Consider the following 17,309-nt stretch of genomic DNA (forward strand, 5'->3'; position numbering starts at 1 on the left):
GCATGGATGTGAAAAAATTTGGAATTTTTATCCCTAGCATTAACCCATATAGCCTGACTTTTCATTCGAATATCTTCCTCCTAAGACAGGAGAACCGTTCTCCTTTTTTCCTCCAGATCTATAATATAGGATCGGTATAAATCTGAGAAGAATAGAGGGTCATCAGGGTCATTATAATTCCAAATTATATTATCAATGTCAAATAGGGCTTTATGTTCTTCCTCCCTCCTTCCTTTGATCCATATACAGACTCCCTTTTTCAGGGCTTTTAATTTTTGGCATATAGAAGACATGTTGATGTGAGATATGTTATCGTGTGGCAGTATATTATAATTAATACTTAGATAAGTTAGAGCTAGCATTCCATGGAGAACAAAGTTAGAGCTAGCATTCCATGGAGAACAGAGATTTTTATTACTCAAATAAGAACTAACTCGCATTAACTTTGGTGTGAAATAGGATTGTGGAAAAAACCTAAAGAAACTTGGGAAGAATGGGTGTATACTTTTTGCACTTCTCGGGCACTAGAATCAAGAAAACATTTCATTTTGGAATGTGATGCTTTCATAGACATCAATGACAGTCATGGCAATATGTTAGCATCGATCCCTTGGCATTGCCTTTTCATCAAGGGCATTGTTAGAAGGATGGGCCAACTTATCATCAATTTGAATAAGAAAAGGATTGAATTGCAAAAAGTGAAAAGCAGGGAAACTGGTGGTCCCATACACTATTTTTTATCTCGTGGACATTAAAATATCATTCATTCATTCATTCCATTAGTTTACACTATTTGAATTTGTTTTTTTTTTGTTATTAAATTTTATGCAAATTTTAGATATTAAATTAAATGTCTTCGGGTGGTAGCACAATTGGCAAAAAACATGTTGGCAAGTCCTTGTGTATCCCGGTGAAAACCTTTTATTATAGTGATCGGCCTGGCCATTAGTTTGCTCATACACAAATATTTTCCTCCTCTCTACATTTTTTTTTTTTAGATTTCTAAAGTATACATTAGGTTTTCAAGTCCCTGGGCAATGACGTCAGCGACCTACCACCACCAAGGCTCTAAAGCCCAGGGTGTGATGTCACTATTGTCCTTGCCCTCCATTCTTTTGTCTGACTATTTGAAATGTATAGTGATCATTGTTGATTTGCGTGTATATTAATTTTTTACCTGTTCCATTTATTGTTCCTCTAGTTATACGACACATGATGCAACCTACAATGTGCTCTCCCTAACTAAATACGTCAGAGTCGAGATGCTTACCTTAAAAACCATTCGAAACCATATATAAGATCATCTCACCCGCCAAAAGTAGCTTGTTGAAGAATCTAGGGAAAATTAGGTGTAGTGTGATTCTTCGTTACTTGATAACAATTTGTGGAGCATGTTTACCTTTTCTTGTTAGCTTAATTTTCTTCTTATTATTATTAATGCATGTGTATGTGCTTCATCAAACTACTACCAAAACATAGGACAAGAACACAAGATGTTGGCTCTCTGTCAGGGCTAAAACCTCTCTTCTCTTGAGAAGAAAACCCTTTCATGAATTTCTCTTATTGAAGCTTCTATTGATCAATGCCAAACCCTAGACCCTTGACAAGAATATCCTCCAAGCACAAGTCAAGTCCTTCCTTCTTCCACCACTTTGTTCCCCGACACTTTGTCCTCCTTCTTTCGACACTTTGTTCTTCCAGCAACTAGTGATAGTCCTTGTTATGCTAGCTCTATAAGAGATACATATCTTTGATACTTAGTGAAGTATTTCATCTATAAGGATACCTTCCTTCTCTTGTCCAATTGAGCTCCTTCTTGATGTGCAGTTGTAGACTTGTTATGACTGTAGTGCATCCCTAGTCTCTCGCATGTGTGGGAGGATTCCTTCCAGATTCTTATGATAAGGTCTTCATTTCTTCCTCGCTTGAGTGAGCCTCTCCTTTGCTTGAGAGAGAGGCCTTATAGGCCTACTTTGATAGCCCAAACAATGAGAGATATGTAACTGTGATAGCGTTGATGTAATGATCGCAGATAGCCCTCCTTTTCTCACATGTGTGACTATAATAAGCCCTAGAACAGACCTCTAAGTCTCGTTGTTTCTTCCTCCTTCCTCATTGTCCTTGGAGACCCTTTTCTCGTCCTTTTTTTACCCTTTACTTGCCTCCTTACTTCGCTGATTTCAAAGCTCCTTAATTGCATTATATTGGAGTGGACAACCTTTATTTATAAAGGATTGTCCCTCCTTTTAGGCCAACTTGTTTAATTGTTTGTAGGCCGACTTGTTGAGTAGACTTCGAATGGTTTCTATGCTTGAAGGAGCTTCTTTGATGGTGCCTTTGCATAAGAGGAGACTTGACTTTGCTTGTAGGTATTCTCTTGACTTTAATACATATTCATACATGGTGTAACATGCCCTTAAGGCCTTCAACATTTCCTTTTGACTATTTGACTCACCTATAGCACTTAACATGTGCTAGACCTATTTCAATGAGCAAGAAACTCATTGACATATATTATAAAAATAATATTTCTTTTCTTGAATAAAAACAAATATCAAAAGTACATTTATGAAGGTTGAACCTAGTTACATTTCCTTCAACACTCCCTCTTAACTAGGGAGGTATTCATACAACATTACAAGGTGTTTGGCTATTATCAATCTTGAAGAATTCACATAAGAGAAACCAGATTTGCAATCCATCTGTTATAGCATCATATCCATCAACATTGCCATAGTGCAACGCCTTGACTAACAACTCCATCTCTTCATGAGATCGTGAGCTACAATGCTGGTGAGACCAATGATTTATAGACACCTTCATCATTATCTCTCAAGGTACATACCCACTCGGGTGTTCTCTGAGTATAACCTTCTAGGACTATTCTTATCTTAGGTTCCCAACCCTCAAAGAATATCGATCATCTTGCCTACTCTTGTCTCGGATGCCCTATACATCCTCAAAGAGTATCAGATGCCAGATGATTACCCAATCCTCCCATTCTTTCTTCCCAAGTGAATACAAGAATGTTGTGTCTATCTTGTGTCTACATTTCCATTCATGGCCTTCATCTAGACTTAAGGTTGTTAGTCCTAGTCTAGTGCATGACCCATGAGATGGAAAAACACAATTTTCACTCCTTTGTAATCAGGGGTGATCCAAAACTCCCTCTTAATTAGGGACTTGTCAGAGCTCCCTATTAACTAGGGACTCTTTCATTCATCGACAACTTCTTCTTCATGGGTCCTTTAGCTGCTTGATCTCCTTTCTTGCTTGAGGTCATGAAGTCTTTGTACGAACATCTTCTAGGTAGGGCACCATCCATTGATCACTTTCCTTCCTAGTTTTTCATGTCATTGCTTCCTTTGTGGAAAGTGTCTTTCTTTCCATACATTAGCTTTTCTTGTCATTTGGCTACTCCATTGTCATCTATCCATGCTTCAGAATACTCTTCTCATGGATGCTTCGTTGTACTTGCTTGTTTACATGCTTCGACCTAGTAGCCCATCACGACTTTATCCTAATATTGCTTCAACATTACTTTTCTTTTGTTGGATGGCTTCTTCATCAAGACATCTTTGTAGAGAAGAATCAGTTCACTGCATATTTCATATCTCCAAGGCCTTCATAAGTGTCAAGTGTCCTTCCTTCCTTTGTCAGAGTTGTGCTACCTTCTCTCAGGCGATATCTTCAAAGTATCTTGTCAGACAGTGATTCTCGGTGATCATGTTGTTCTTCACATGCTTGATCTCTTTCTTCGTTTGCTTCTTCTTAGATGGATAGGTCAACCATCTTATGCTTCTTGTGGGATCTTTCTTCCTTGCTTGTTTCCTGGACTAGTCAACATTTCTTCTTGCTTCATAGTCAACAACCTTATACTCCTTATGTGAGCATATTCTTTTGTTGACCTTCATTGCATTCTAGTACATGACTTTGAGCTTGTACTTGGTGAAAGAGATTCTTTCATACTTGATCATGTTATAGAATTGTTCCCATGACTCAATAATACACAAATGGTAGCATGACTAAACTTTGATGCATACATACCTCATCTTGATTCTCCATTGATCATCTTAGCTTCATTTGGTTGTCCTTAGTGTGGCCCCTCTTGCTTCATCTTAGCTTGCCTACATATCATCCTTTTCTTGAATCCCATGAATGAGATTCACAATGAGACATTTGCTTAGGTTCATGAACCTTCTTTTGAAGATTCCATCATAGGATCTTAAAGACCCTTGCCTTGCAAATGTTTCTTTTCTTTTGATGATGGAGGTCTTCTAAGATTTCTTAATCATGATCAATTTTCTTTCATTGTGGATGAAGTCCTATACTAGGTATGCTCCTTCTACATGAATATCTTGAGCTATATCTACCAAGCTCCTATATTCTAGAATATGATTCTAACCATGTATTTTGTTCTTATTTATAAATGCTTCTTCTACATGATTATTTTGAACTCTATGTACACAATGCTTCTAGATTCTAGAGGATGTTTCTAGCCATGCAATTTTATTATATTCCCACATGCTCCTATACTACTCAAAAACTTGAAAGAAGACTTGAAGTAAATAGTTTGACTTAGTCATAGTAGAGATCCAGAGGATCTTCCTTCTTTTGCTTCTTTCCTTCTTCTTTCACCTCTTGAGTCATGTGAGCTTCTTCCCTCTTTCTTTTGTTGTTGTTGTCCTTCTTAAGCTTAGGACAATTCCTTTTTTAATGGCCATATTCTTGGCATCCGAAGCATTGGATTTTGGATATTTCTTTGTTGTTTGTTCTTCGTGGACCAAATTTTCCCTTTCTCTTTGCCATGGTAGCAAATGCTTGCTCCTTTGATTCCACATCTTCCTTTGCTTTAAGCCTGGTTTCCTCTATCCTGCACAGAGACCACATTTCACTGAGTGTGGTTGCTTCCTTCTTGGCATATATGCTTTATGTGAATTTGCCCCAACCCTCAGGTAGAGCATTGAGTACTACAGTTGTCATCTCTCTATCAGACATGACTTCCCCAAGCTCTTGAAGTTGATATCTCATTTCAGAGATTTTGATGAAGTAGGGAGCTATTCCTTCCTTTGTTATCTTCATTTTGTACAATACATTCCTTAGAGATATTACTTCTCCAGTTGTGGATACCGAGAATAACTCTAGTAGCTTATCATAATTTTCTTTTGATGTTTCAAATTTGAAGACATAAGGAATGAGAGAGTCTTTGATTGATTCTATTAGAATCCTTTGTGCTCTTGTCTCATCCTTATTGTACTTAGCTAAGGCTTGAGTTTGTTCCTTAGAAGGGATATTGATATTCCCTTTGATATGTTCTAGAAGTTCATTCTCCTTGAGAAGTAGATCAGTGCTCTTCTTCCATGCAAGAAAGTTATTGGTACCTACCAATTTGTTGCTTTCCTCGCAAAAAGACATTGATGTATATTTAGAAGGGGACATATACTTACTTGATAGATTTTTTAAATTTAATGGATTTGATTTATCATTGAAGACTTGATGGCTTGTCTTCTTAGGATCTTGATGTTCTTCAAGTTGCCTTCTGCAAGTGGACTTGCTTGATGATGAGATTTGCTTGATGACTTGTAGCTTGATGTAGGTCTTGCTTCAATCTGATCTTCTTTGTAGGCGCCTTTATGTGAGGCTCTTCTTCTTTCTATGTAGACTTCCTTGATGAATGATGGATTGGAGACCTTCTTGTCCTCGAAGTGATTGATACATCTAGGCTTGATGCTTCAACTTTGTAGATGTCCTTCCTTGATAAGTGCTCTTGAGATGCCCTTTCCTTGATGTGTCACCTTAGCTCTGATACCATGTTGAATAATCTAGGGAAATTTAGGTGTAGTGTGATTCTTCGTTACTTGATAACAATTTGTGGAGCCTTTTTACCTTTTCTTGTTAACTTAATCTTCTTCTTATTATTATTAATGCACGTGTGTGTGCTTCATCAAACTGCTACCAAAACATAAGATAAGAACACGAGATGTTGGCTCTCTGCCAAGGCCAAAACCTCTCTTCTCTTGAGAGGAAAACCATTTCATGAATTTATCTTATTGAAGCTTCTATTGATCAATGCTAAACCCTAGACCCTTGACAAGAATATCCTCCAAGCATAAGTCAAGTCCTTCATTCTTCCGACACTTTGTTCCCTGACACTCTATCCTCCTTCTTTCGGCACTTCGTTCTTCCAGCAACTGGTGATAGTCCTTGTTATGCTAGCTCTAAAAGAGATGCATATCTTTGATACTTATTGAAGTCTTTCATCTATAAGGATACCTTCCCTCTCTTGTCCAACTGAGCTCCTTCTTCATGTGTAGGTTGCAGACTCGTTATGGCTGTAGTGTAGCCCTAGTCTCTCACACATGTGGGAGGATTCCTTCCAGATTCTTATGATAGAGTCTTCCTTTCTTCCTCGCTTGAGTGAGCCTCTTCTTCACATGAGAGAGAGGCCTTATAGGCCTACTTTGATAGCCCAAACAATGATAGATATGTGATTGTGATAGTGTTGTTGTAATGACCGCAAATAGCCCTCCTTTTCTCGCATGTGTAACTATAATAAGCCCTAGAACAGACCTTTAAGTCTCGTTGTTTCTTCCTCCTTCCTCACTACCCTTAGAGACCCTTTTCTCTTCCTTTTATTACCCTTTACTTGCCTCCTTACTTCATTGATTTCAGAGCTCCTTGATTGTGTTGTATTGGAGTGGACAACCTCTATTTATAGTGGAATGCCCCTCCTTTTAGGTCAACTTGTTGAGCAGACTTCAGATGGTTTCTATGCTTGAAGGAGCTTCTTTTATGGTGCCTTTGCATAGGAGGAGACTTGACTTTGCTTGGAGGTATTCTCTTGACTTTAATACATATTCATACATAGTGTAACATGCCCTTAAGGGTGTTTTCGAATGAAGTTTAAGGACCTGAACGCTGCTCTGCAATTGATCATCTGCGCTTGAGATCGTTGACTCGGCCCTGTGGCTGCTTCGGAGGGTTTCCTGTGCAACTTTGATCCTACGTGGCGCCTCCTTTCTACACGATGTTCCCATCCTGAGTGGAGCTCCCTTTCTGCGCGGCGATTCGGCTCTCTGATCTAGTTCTACGGAGGTTCCTTTTCTGGGTTGGCTTGAAGGATTATAAACACTGGGATTTGTGTGCGCTCGCTTCGATCGAGCTAAGGCGTCGCTCCAATGGAGCCACCCCTGCCTCCCCTCTCTGATGCTGAGGCTTTTCTTAAACTGCTGGATTCTCTCCCAAAGAAGAAAGTGACCGAGGCTGCAAAGTTTGTCAAGCGTCAGGATGACATCCCTGAGATTGAGCTCCCTCCGGAGGGGCCGATACAGGTCGCCCTATCATTGGCAGAGCATGCTTTGGTTAGACAGTTCACTGGACTCTGGCCCTCCCCCAAAACCACGGAGAGCTGGGTAGCAAGGAATTGGGCACCGCTGATCAAAAGCAAAGTCACTTCGTATTTTCTAGGGAAGGGATTCTTCCTATTTGAATTCTCTGAAAAGGATGATAAGGATCTGATATTCCGCAACGACCCCTATTTCATGGGCCCTCAAGGGCTGTATCTAAATAAGTGGACACCCGATTTTGACCCAGCAGTTGACGTTCCCACAGCTGTCCCTGTGTGGGTTAGATTGCCCAACCTGCCAGTGCATTGTTGGAATTGGGAGTCTCTTAAGCACATCGGAAACACCTTGGGCAAGTTCATTGATTGAGCAAACAACAAAGACCAATACGACTGTGCTAGAATCTGTGTTAAAGTTGACCTTGAGGTCGGTTTTCCCGAGGCAATAAAGATTAAGGTTGGAAATTGGACGCATCTCCAAAAGTTGGACTATGAGCAGCTTCCGTTCAAGTGCAGGAAATGCCATGTCTATGGCCATTTTGCTAGAGGTTGTCCAAAGAATAGTGAAGGGGAGAAAGGCAAGGAGGAAGGATGGACTCAGGTCAAAAGGACCAAAACCGCTCACAAAGCCCCTAGAACTAGCAATATAAATGGCAAAGTCCCCTAGGCAAGCTATGGGATTCAAACACCTCTCATGGAAGAACAAGGAAACAAATATACGTTATTAAGCTCAACAATAGAAGACCCCCAAGAAATAGAGATGCAGAAAGAAGTATCGCCCCACAAAGAGCCCCCCTCGGGACCAAAGCAAGTCGAAAGTAATGCAAACAGACCGAAAGAGATACCCACAGAAGAGGCTGAGGAAGTGCAGGGATCGAGGATTCAGAAGAAGAAGGTGAAATAGGGGATTCACAAACCTCGGTTAGAAGATCATTGAGAGGCCGAAAATCTGCCCATGAAAAAAGAGAACAGGAAACTTATAGAGACAAACTCCAAGGAAGCCAACCAACCCTCGAGAAACTCTTGGCAAAAACTCTGAAGACGACCAAAAACCAGTCCCAGAGCTCTAAAGGAGCTCTCCATTCAAAAAGCAAGTGATGAAGATTGTCTCTTGGAACTGTAGGGGTATGGGGAGCAGAATAAAAGAAGAAGCCGTCAAAAGCATGATAAGAACCGAATCTCCTGATATACTCCTCATCCAGGAGACTAAAATGGAGGACAAGGCCTTCCTCCATATCATCAAAAAATTGTGGAAGAGAAGTGAAGGGCAAGCTGTTTCAGCTCGTGGTGCCTCAGGAGGCCTGGGCACCCTTTGGAACGCAAACAAATTCTCAAAGATCAAAGAGGTCGCCAACACCCATTGGCTGCTCTCTAAGCTGCAACATGTCGATTCAGATGAGACTCTCTGTCTCTTCAACATGTATGCTCCAGTCAGCGCAGGTGAGAAAAAGATCTGTTGGGAATCCATTAAAAGTATGGCAGATTCGGAAGATTTAGAGAACATCACCATTGCAGGGGACCTTAATCTCACCCTTTCTCTAGCTGAAAAGCGTGGAGGAAGCATTGTAAGGGATCCGACGCAAGAATGGGTTGAGGATCTGCTTCAGGATTGGGACTTGAACGACATAAAACATTCATCGGGCAAGTACACTTGGTCCAATAAAAGACTCGGTCCGGGACACATCGCTGCAAGATTAGATCGATTTTTTGTTCAAAGTACTTTCCTTCTTCTTGGTTTAGAGTCTAGAATGCACATTCTCCCTTGTAGTGTCTCCGATCACAGACCCATCAAACTTGATCTTCTGGCTCATATGGATCAAGGTCCTATCCCTTTTAAATTCAGTCCCCTTTGGGTTAAGGAACAGTCCTTTATGCAATTAGTAAAAGATACTTGGAAGCAACCAGTCAACGGCTCTGCCTTCTTTGTTTGGGAGGAAAAGCTCAGGAGAGTGAAAGCTGCATTGAAATCTTGGGTAAAATCCCTTCCTAACCCAGCAGTGGAAAGGAAAAAGATCCAAGAATGTCTCGAGATTCATCATCTGAAATCGGAAAATGAAGAGATCACAAAAGAAACTCTATATAAGGAGGCTGAACTTCAGAAAAAATTTCTCAAGGCAAGCCTGGCCGAGGAAGAGTATTGGAGAATTAAGTCTCGTAGGCTTTGGCTCAAGGTTGGAGATAGGAACTCTTCCTTCTTCCACAAGCAAGCCCAAGCCCGGAAAAGTTTCAACTCCATCTCAGAAATCAAGGAAGAGAACATTAACCACAGAGACATACAAAGTATAAAAACGCTGCTTTCCTCCACTTCAAAAATTTGTATAGTGAAAAAGAGGGCCTGGGGCACACATCAACTTTAGTGAATGAGGTGCCCTCTCTGATTACTGCTAAAAAGAATCAGTTTTTGGAAGCAGAAGTCACTAATAATGAAATAAAAGCCGCCTTCTCTGCAATGGAGCCAGATAAGGCCCCGGGCCCAGATGGCTTTATTGCCAAATTCTTGCAGAACAGTTGGCAGATTGTGGAAAAAGACTTATGCAGAATGGTCCGGAAATCTCAAGCTTGTCAGAAAATTGGGGGAAGCACCAATTCGGCTTTCTTGGCCCTTATTCCTAAGGAAAAAGGCGCCAATTCCTTCACTAGATTTCATCCTATTTCCCTTTGCAATATAGGCTACAAGCTGATAACAAAAGTGATCGCAAACAGACTGAAAATCATCCTTCCAGACATTATTCCTGAGAATCAGGGAGGATTTATTCAGGGAAGACAGATTGTAGACAATTTTATCCTGGTCCAAGAGGCGATCCATTCAAGCTTGAACCGGAAAGAGAAAGGAATGGTTATCAAGCTAGATCTTGAAAGCGCTTTTGACAGGGTGAGACACAGATTTCTGTTCGATGTCCTGCACAAATTTGGTTTTGGCCTCAAATTTATCAACTGGATCAAGGTTTGTATTAGTGAGCCTTGGATTGCCCCTTTGGTGAATGGGAGGGCTACTGAATTCTTCAAAGCCTCTAGAGGGCTGAGACAAGGGTGTCCTCTCTCCCCCTTGCTCTTTGTCCTCCAAGCTTCTGTTCTCAACTTCCTCCTAAATAAAAAGCAGACTGATCAAGAAATAATGGGATTGAACATCGCAAGAGGTGTCAAAAACATAAACCATGCGCTATTTGTGGATGACTCTCTTTTGCTGGGTATAGCCTCCTTGCCCACATCTAAAAAATTCAAAGATGTGGTGGATGCCTACTGTGAAGACTCTGGAAGCAGCCTCAACAAAGGTAAATGTCACATCTACTGTTAGAATTCTACTGCCAGATCGCTCCAAGCTATCTCCAACTGTTTCGGCTTCGCAGCCTTCTCTTCATGGTCATCTTTCAAGTTTTTGGGGCTCCCTGTTTTCCATAAAAGGGCCCTCAACAGAGATTGGTTGCCTCTGTTGGAAAAATTTAAGTTCAAAATCCATTCCTGGGGCTTCAATTGGCTCAATTTGGCTAGCAAGACAGTGCTTATAAAAGCTGTCTTGAACAGTCTTCCCATTTACCAATCTACAGTTATGATGGCTCCTATTGGCATCATGAGGAAAATGGAGGATTACATAAGGAATTTCTTCTGGAAAGGCGGCAAAGCAAATGAGAAAAAAATACCTCTATTAAACTGGGACATAATCTCCTTGCCCAGAATGGAAGGTGGCCTGAATTTCAAGAACATTAGTAAGCAAAATATCGCATTGGGTGAAAAACTACTATGGAGGATAATTGCCCCAAATCCGGGTTGGGCTCAGCTAGCGTTGTGGAAAAAATATTTCCATGGGCAGAGAACACGCTGTCTGGACAATCCCAAATCAATATCCGGAACGATGATCCACAAACTGTGCGCCAAAGCTTCCTCCTTAATTAATCTCCATGCGCACTGGATCCCTGGAAATGGCAAGCGCAATAAAATATGGGATGACCGTATCATGGGTAGTGATCCCCTATTTGAAGATCGCTCCCTGGTTCTGTTGAGAGACTGGATGGACAGAGCGGGTCTTAAAACTCTGTGGGACATATCACATTGGGAGAATGGCGATTGGCAGAGTTGGGTAAATCTAGAGGTGCCTCAGAACCTTTCCAAAGATTACGCCATCTTCCTATCCGTCTTAAAAGGCAAAGCTCCAATGAACAGCAGAAAATCTGACACTCGGGGATGGGGTCCGACCCCTGGGTGCTACTCAGTCGCGCAGGGTTATGGGTAGATCTCTCTGCAACCTCATGTTCCTCCTGATCCGAAGCCCTGGCAGGGAATCTGGTCTCAAATAACGATCCCTAAAATCGACTCATTCTGCTGGCTTCTTTGTCACTAGAGAATTTTGACTGACGACAGGCTTCGGAAAAGAGGCTACATGGGGCCCTCCCATTGCTCGCTATGTGGGGACGACGAAGAAAACACCTCCCATCTGATGCTCTGCTATAATTTTACTGCTGAACTGTGGAAAGAGGCCTTAAGCCCATGGAGCGTAGACTTCGCCCTCCCTAATCGCTGCTCTGATCTGTTTTCAAACTGGAAGCTAAGGTACCCGGGTAGCACTCCTCAGAACACTCATATCAAAGAAGCCTGGCTCACCCTTCCCAAATTAATCTGCTGGCATATATGGTTGGGAAGAAATCAAAGGATATTCAGAGCCAAGAAGAGCGATCCCAAGATTATCTGGGTAAAAATCAAAAGCCATCTAAAACACTGTTTGGGAGATCAGCTTGACGGGGCAGATCTAAGTGGACAAGAAGCTGAATGGGGCGCTTCTCTTGATCTCCATTTCATTGAGATTGCCAGGCATCCCTCTCCTCTAAACAAATGGCAAATATGCCTTGAGGTTGTAGAATTCTTTGAGTTTTGCATCAAGAAGGCAAGAAATGCTCTCTTTTTTGACGGGGCAGCAAAAGGTAATCTTGGTATATCCGGTGCAGGTGAAGTAGTCAAAAGTGCAGAGTGCAGAACTGAATTTAGATATGCCTGGGGAGTGGGCTTCAATACCAGCATTCAAGCCGAAGCTCTGGCTCTTCTCCAGGGTCTCAAACAACTCATTTTTCTGGGTATCAAAGAGGCAATTGTATTTGGGGACTCCCAGTCTATTATAAAGGCCATTGTGGACAATTCTTCTCCTTCAGATTTAAGGTTATCAAGATTGATGAGCAGAATTAGATCCCTGATAAATTCCTTTCAGAGTTTGGAATTTCTTCATGTTAACAGAGACAACAATAAAGAAGCTGATGCTGAAGCCAATAAAGCAGTTCTCCTCCCTCTCGGAGTTCTTCTAAGAGACGGAGACGAAGGCTGGGATCCCATCCCTTAACTGTCTGTTTAAAATGTTTTACTGTCTTTTATTGGAGCAGTTTGTTTGTATCTGTAAATCAGGAAAGATAGAGAAGATCACTCGTAATATAGTTTATAGAATTTGCAGGCTCACTAGGGGGGAAGCCATTTGGTTCCTGGCCGAGGAGAAATCTGAGCTCTGCCTATCTCTTTGTAACCTGAAATGAGGCATTTCTACCGAGAATCAATATATCAAACTAACCGTTTCTGTCAAAAAAAACATGCCCTTAAGGCCTTCAACATTTCTTTTTGACTATTTGACTCACCTATAGCACTTAACATGTGCTATACCTATTTCAATGAGCAAGAAACTCATTGACATATATTATAAAAATAATATTTATTTTCTTGAATAAATACAAATATCAAAAATACATTTATGAAAACTGAACCTAGTTACATTTCCTTCCACATAATTGAACTCTTTTATTTGTAAGGACTCTAAAATACTACCCTATATATACTACCCTATATAGTTAAAAATTATGAGTCCTCCTCTAAAACAAAGATCTAGACACAAGTTGAAAATTTATATTCGACTGAAATTCCTATGCACAAAACTATCATGATACTTTAACTCTTCAACTCATCCAATCAAGTCCTTCACCTTCAGCTTCGTTGATATTCTTTTACAATAAATACATTCGACGTTGAGGAGCGTGGCTACTTTTAAAATGAATTATTATATTATATCAATTTTCATTTTATTTTTCTATCATCATACATTAATTTGGTGTTAAGTTATATGGTTACTTTAAAACAAGTATGAAGTATTCACGTATGTATTAGTAAAAATGAATATTGATTTTTTTAATAATTAAAGATAAATTATATAACAATTTTAAATGTTATTTAATTAATAATGCAAAAGTGTGTATGCTTGGTATTAAAGTACTTTTTGGACTTCATCTTAATCTATAACATGCTTAGTCCCAAACAAAATTTAGTGAATAGTGGAGTACTAAAGGTTCCGGTGAAAATGAAGTGAATGGTGGACATTTTAAGATTATTATTTTTTTAAGTTATTAAAATTAGTTTAGTTAATGGTGGTTAGTACTAAAGGTCCCAACAAAAATTAAATGAATGGTTGATGAATTTAAAATTATATAAAACATGTATTTATAGTTTCAAATGCGACATTCAAATCATGGAGGATGTATTCATAACATAGGTGGAAATTTAAGATACAATAAAAATAAAATGATACAATCAAGAGTTTCATTTCTAATGGACTAGAGATTCAAATCTCACGTGGCAAGCGTAGAATTCAAATAAAATAGTAATATAAGCATGTAGTGGGCGAGCAGCGAAGGGCGAGGGCAAGCAGCGAAGGGCGAGCAGCGAGGGCGAGGGCAAGCAGCGAAGGCTTCACGGGGTCTTGCAGGTAGGGGGAGCAGCGAGGAGGGCTTCACGGGGTCTTCCAGCAAAGGAGCAGCGAGCAGAGCAACGAGGGCGTGCAGCGAGGGCTACACGGGGTCTTGCGTTTAAGGAGCAGCGAGCAGAGCAACGAGGGCGGGGGACTTGCAGGTAGGGGGAGCAGCGAGGGCTTTGTCTGCGAGGAGCGTTGGAGCACTGAGGGGTTTCAGCGTTGGAGCAGCGAGCAGAGCAACGAGGGCTTTCTCTGCAAGAGCGTAGTTCATCGAGCGGGAGGTAAAGCAGCAAAGGAGCAGGGGCGGAGAGCGGCAAGAGAGCGAGCGGGAGGTTTGAACGCAGCAAAGAGCAGGGTCGGCGAACAGGAGCGGGAGGTAAAGCAACAGGTCCGAGGGTTTGAGGCCAGCAGGAGAGGTGAATCTGAGCGGGAGGGTTTGTGCGTAGGCGAGAGGGAGCAGGAGCAGGGGCGGGAGGTTTTTGTGCGTAGGAGAGAGAGATCAGGAGCGAGAGGGAACAGGAGCAGGAGCAGGAGATCCGGGAGGAGCAGGAGCGGCAGATCCGGGAGGAGCGCGGCGAATCTGCGGGGCTTCTCCAAAGGCGATCAGGGCGTGAGGAGCGGGCTCCCTTGAGTCAGGCGGAGAGAGGCTAGCAGAGGGGTTTTTTCCTACAGGCTGTTTTCATCTTCTGGTTTCTTAGTCTTCTCTGAGCGGGGGCGAGGCGGCGGCTTACCATGCCGCCTCTGCCCCCTGTTCTCGCCTCTGCTCCAGTGGGTCTTCTCCTTCTCGGTGGCAGTTAGGTTTGTTCTGGCCGCAGAATATCCTTTGGAGCGTTGAGGGAACTATGGGCTTTGCTCTGTTTCGTGCCGCTACTATGGTTTTTTCTGTTGGTCTTTCCTGCAGGAAGATGCGGTTGATTGTGGCTGTGATCTTGTTTCTCGTCTGGTTCGAGTGGAGAGTTTGAGGGGGCGGGGAAGGAGTGGCTTCTTTCGCTGCTCTCTTCCTCATTTCGTGCCTCTCCTTTTGAATTGGGCGGCCAGATCTTGCGCTTTTTTCCGTTGCTTCTCTGTTCTATGATTTGGTGCCTCTTCTGCACCTTTCAGATGGGTTCGCCTTGTTTTCAGGGCATATTGGCCTTTCGGGGCTTTATCTGGTGATCTGTTTATGCAGATTTGTATGTGGCTCGGTCCACGGTTTGGCTTATGCTTCTTGCATTTGCATTATGTAATCATTTCTTTATATGAATATATATTGCTTTTTATTTTGAAAAAAAAACAATAAAGTGGACAAATCGTGATGACAAAAATTTCAAATTCCATCCATGTGCAAGTGACAACAATTTTTGTGATAATATATGATAAATTAACAAGTTGTTTTCATCCTAATTTAAATTTATCATAATTTCAAATTTATTATATATTAAAAAGTTCAAATCTTTCACGATGTAATTTCTTTTTCTTCCTCCTAGATGAAGCACACCAGTGAAATATTTGAATGGTTAAGACCATATCTTTTCTTATAATAGGTCATAGATTCAAAAGTAATTATCTTACCGTGCAAATAAGTCTCATAGATCAAGTTTTCTTTTCTTAAGTTGAGATTATTATTCTTATCAATAATATGTATCCATTTTAACTTATAAAAAAAGAAATCTTTCAAATACAAATCTCTTTTTAAAAATTTAATCTTTAAAAATTTATAATAAATACAAAATTAATTTAAATATAAATTCATTTTTAATATATACATATTATATACCCGGATGCGGGTGATTCATTTCATAGTTAATGAGCTCATTTATGAACGCCGGCATAGTGTCCTGCAGTCTGAAGCGGAGCGCTCATCTCCAGGTTAGCGCAAGGCCCAAGCAGGTTCACATTATGTGTATTCAAATCATCAAGCAGGTTGATTTAATGCTCTTCCTTGATAGTTACATGGTCCAGATGGTTCTAATCAGGCCGTTTGCAGCCCCTCCATTTACGGTTTGCTATCGGGCTTTTTGTTGTGGTCCATCCCTTCTGAAGCATCCTCACAGAGGATACACCTCTGCTATTAGTGATAAGCTCAAGCATATTTAGGTACCTGACTTCCATCGCTATTTCCCATCCGGTCGGCCCTGCTCTGGGCATGCGAGCTCTATTCTTTGTTGTTTGTTTCGTCCCGGTGTTCCTACTTGGTCCATTATTCTTCGGTTCTGCAGAATAGCCATGGTCCGACAGAGATTGCTGAGTCGTCGTGGTGGGAGCCGAGGAGGAGGAGGTCGCAGGTGATCTCAGACTTCTTAGCCCGCCCCTCAAGATATGACGCCCCCGTCTAGTCCCTCCCGCAGACCACTCCCGTATCATGCTTTTCAGAACTTCCATTTCAGGTTCCAGAGCAGTTTAAATCGGCCAATCATTTCTGCTAACATTTCCATTATCTTCACGAAGGAGGAGTCTTCTAACCCCGTCTCTGCAAGCGACATGGCAGATTCCTCTCAGGAAGGTCTCAGAATCATGGGTGGCCATGGCGCAAAGCAATAGCAGGGCAATATTGGTCAGACAAGCAAGCAAGGTGGATTGCAGGAAGCAGATAAGGGAATTGAAGGCAGTTCGAGCAGTGATCCTCTGGATATGCAGCCAGGTGGTAGCATCCATGGCGCGTCGGCATCGTTGGAAGATGACGGAAGTTCAAGCAGCTCTCCTCAGGCTCTGAATCCCCCAGGTGGCAGCGGGGAGGGCGAGGCAGAGCATGGTGAAGATATATGGTATGGCAACGAATGTCTAGTGGAGGAAGTGCAGCTGGACCAAGATAAGCTCATATGATGACTCTTGTTTGCCTTCTTAGCACTCTTTTTGTTTGTTTTTGGGTCCAACGATTATATGGTGTTGTCAGCGCGGTCAGGAGTTTTTCACTCTGGTTTTGTTTATGCACTTATGGTCTCGAAGTTGGAAGATCTTACTCCAACTTGGATGTATGTTCAATGTAAATGGTCTCCCAAGTATGGGATAGTTTTGTCAGTTTTGGAAGCATGCAGGTCCTCTCTGTTGAGGCTCAGTCCTCCTTGTAATTTTACTGTTACTTTACTTTAATAGATTTAGCATTTACTGAGAAAATACATATATATATATATTACATATTATATATCAAATTTATATTAAAAATATTATGTTCACACATAAACCCATGTCATTCTTGCAAAATAAACTAAATCCATGTGGTGGCAATGTGTAAAACAACAAGAGTAATTGTTTTTAAATTTTATATTAAAGTGCATT

Source organism: Pinus tabuliformis, chromosome J, assembly GCF_031772625.1.
Source record: "Pinus tabuliformis cultivar Carrire ecotype Pingquan chromosome J, CPIR1, whole genome shotgun sequence".
In the NCBI taxonomy this organism is placed as follows: domain Eukaryota; kingdom Viridiplantae; phylum Streptophyta; class Pinopsida; order Pinales; family Pinaceae; genus Pinus; species Pinus tabuliformis.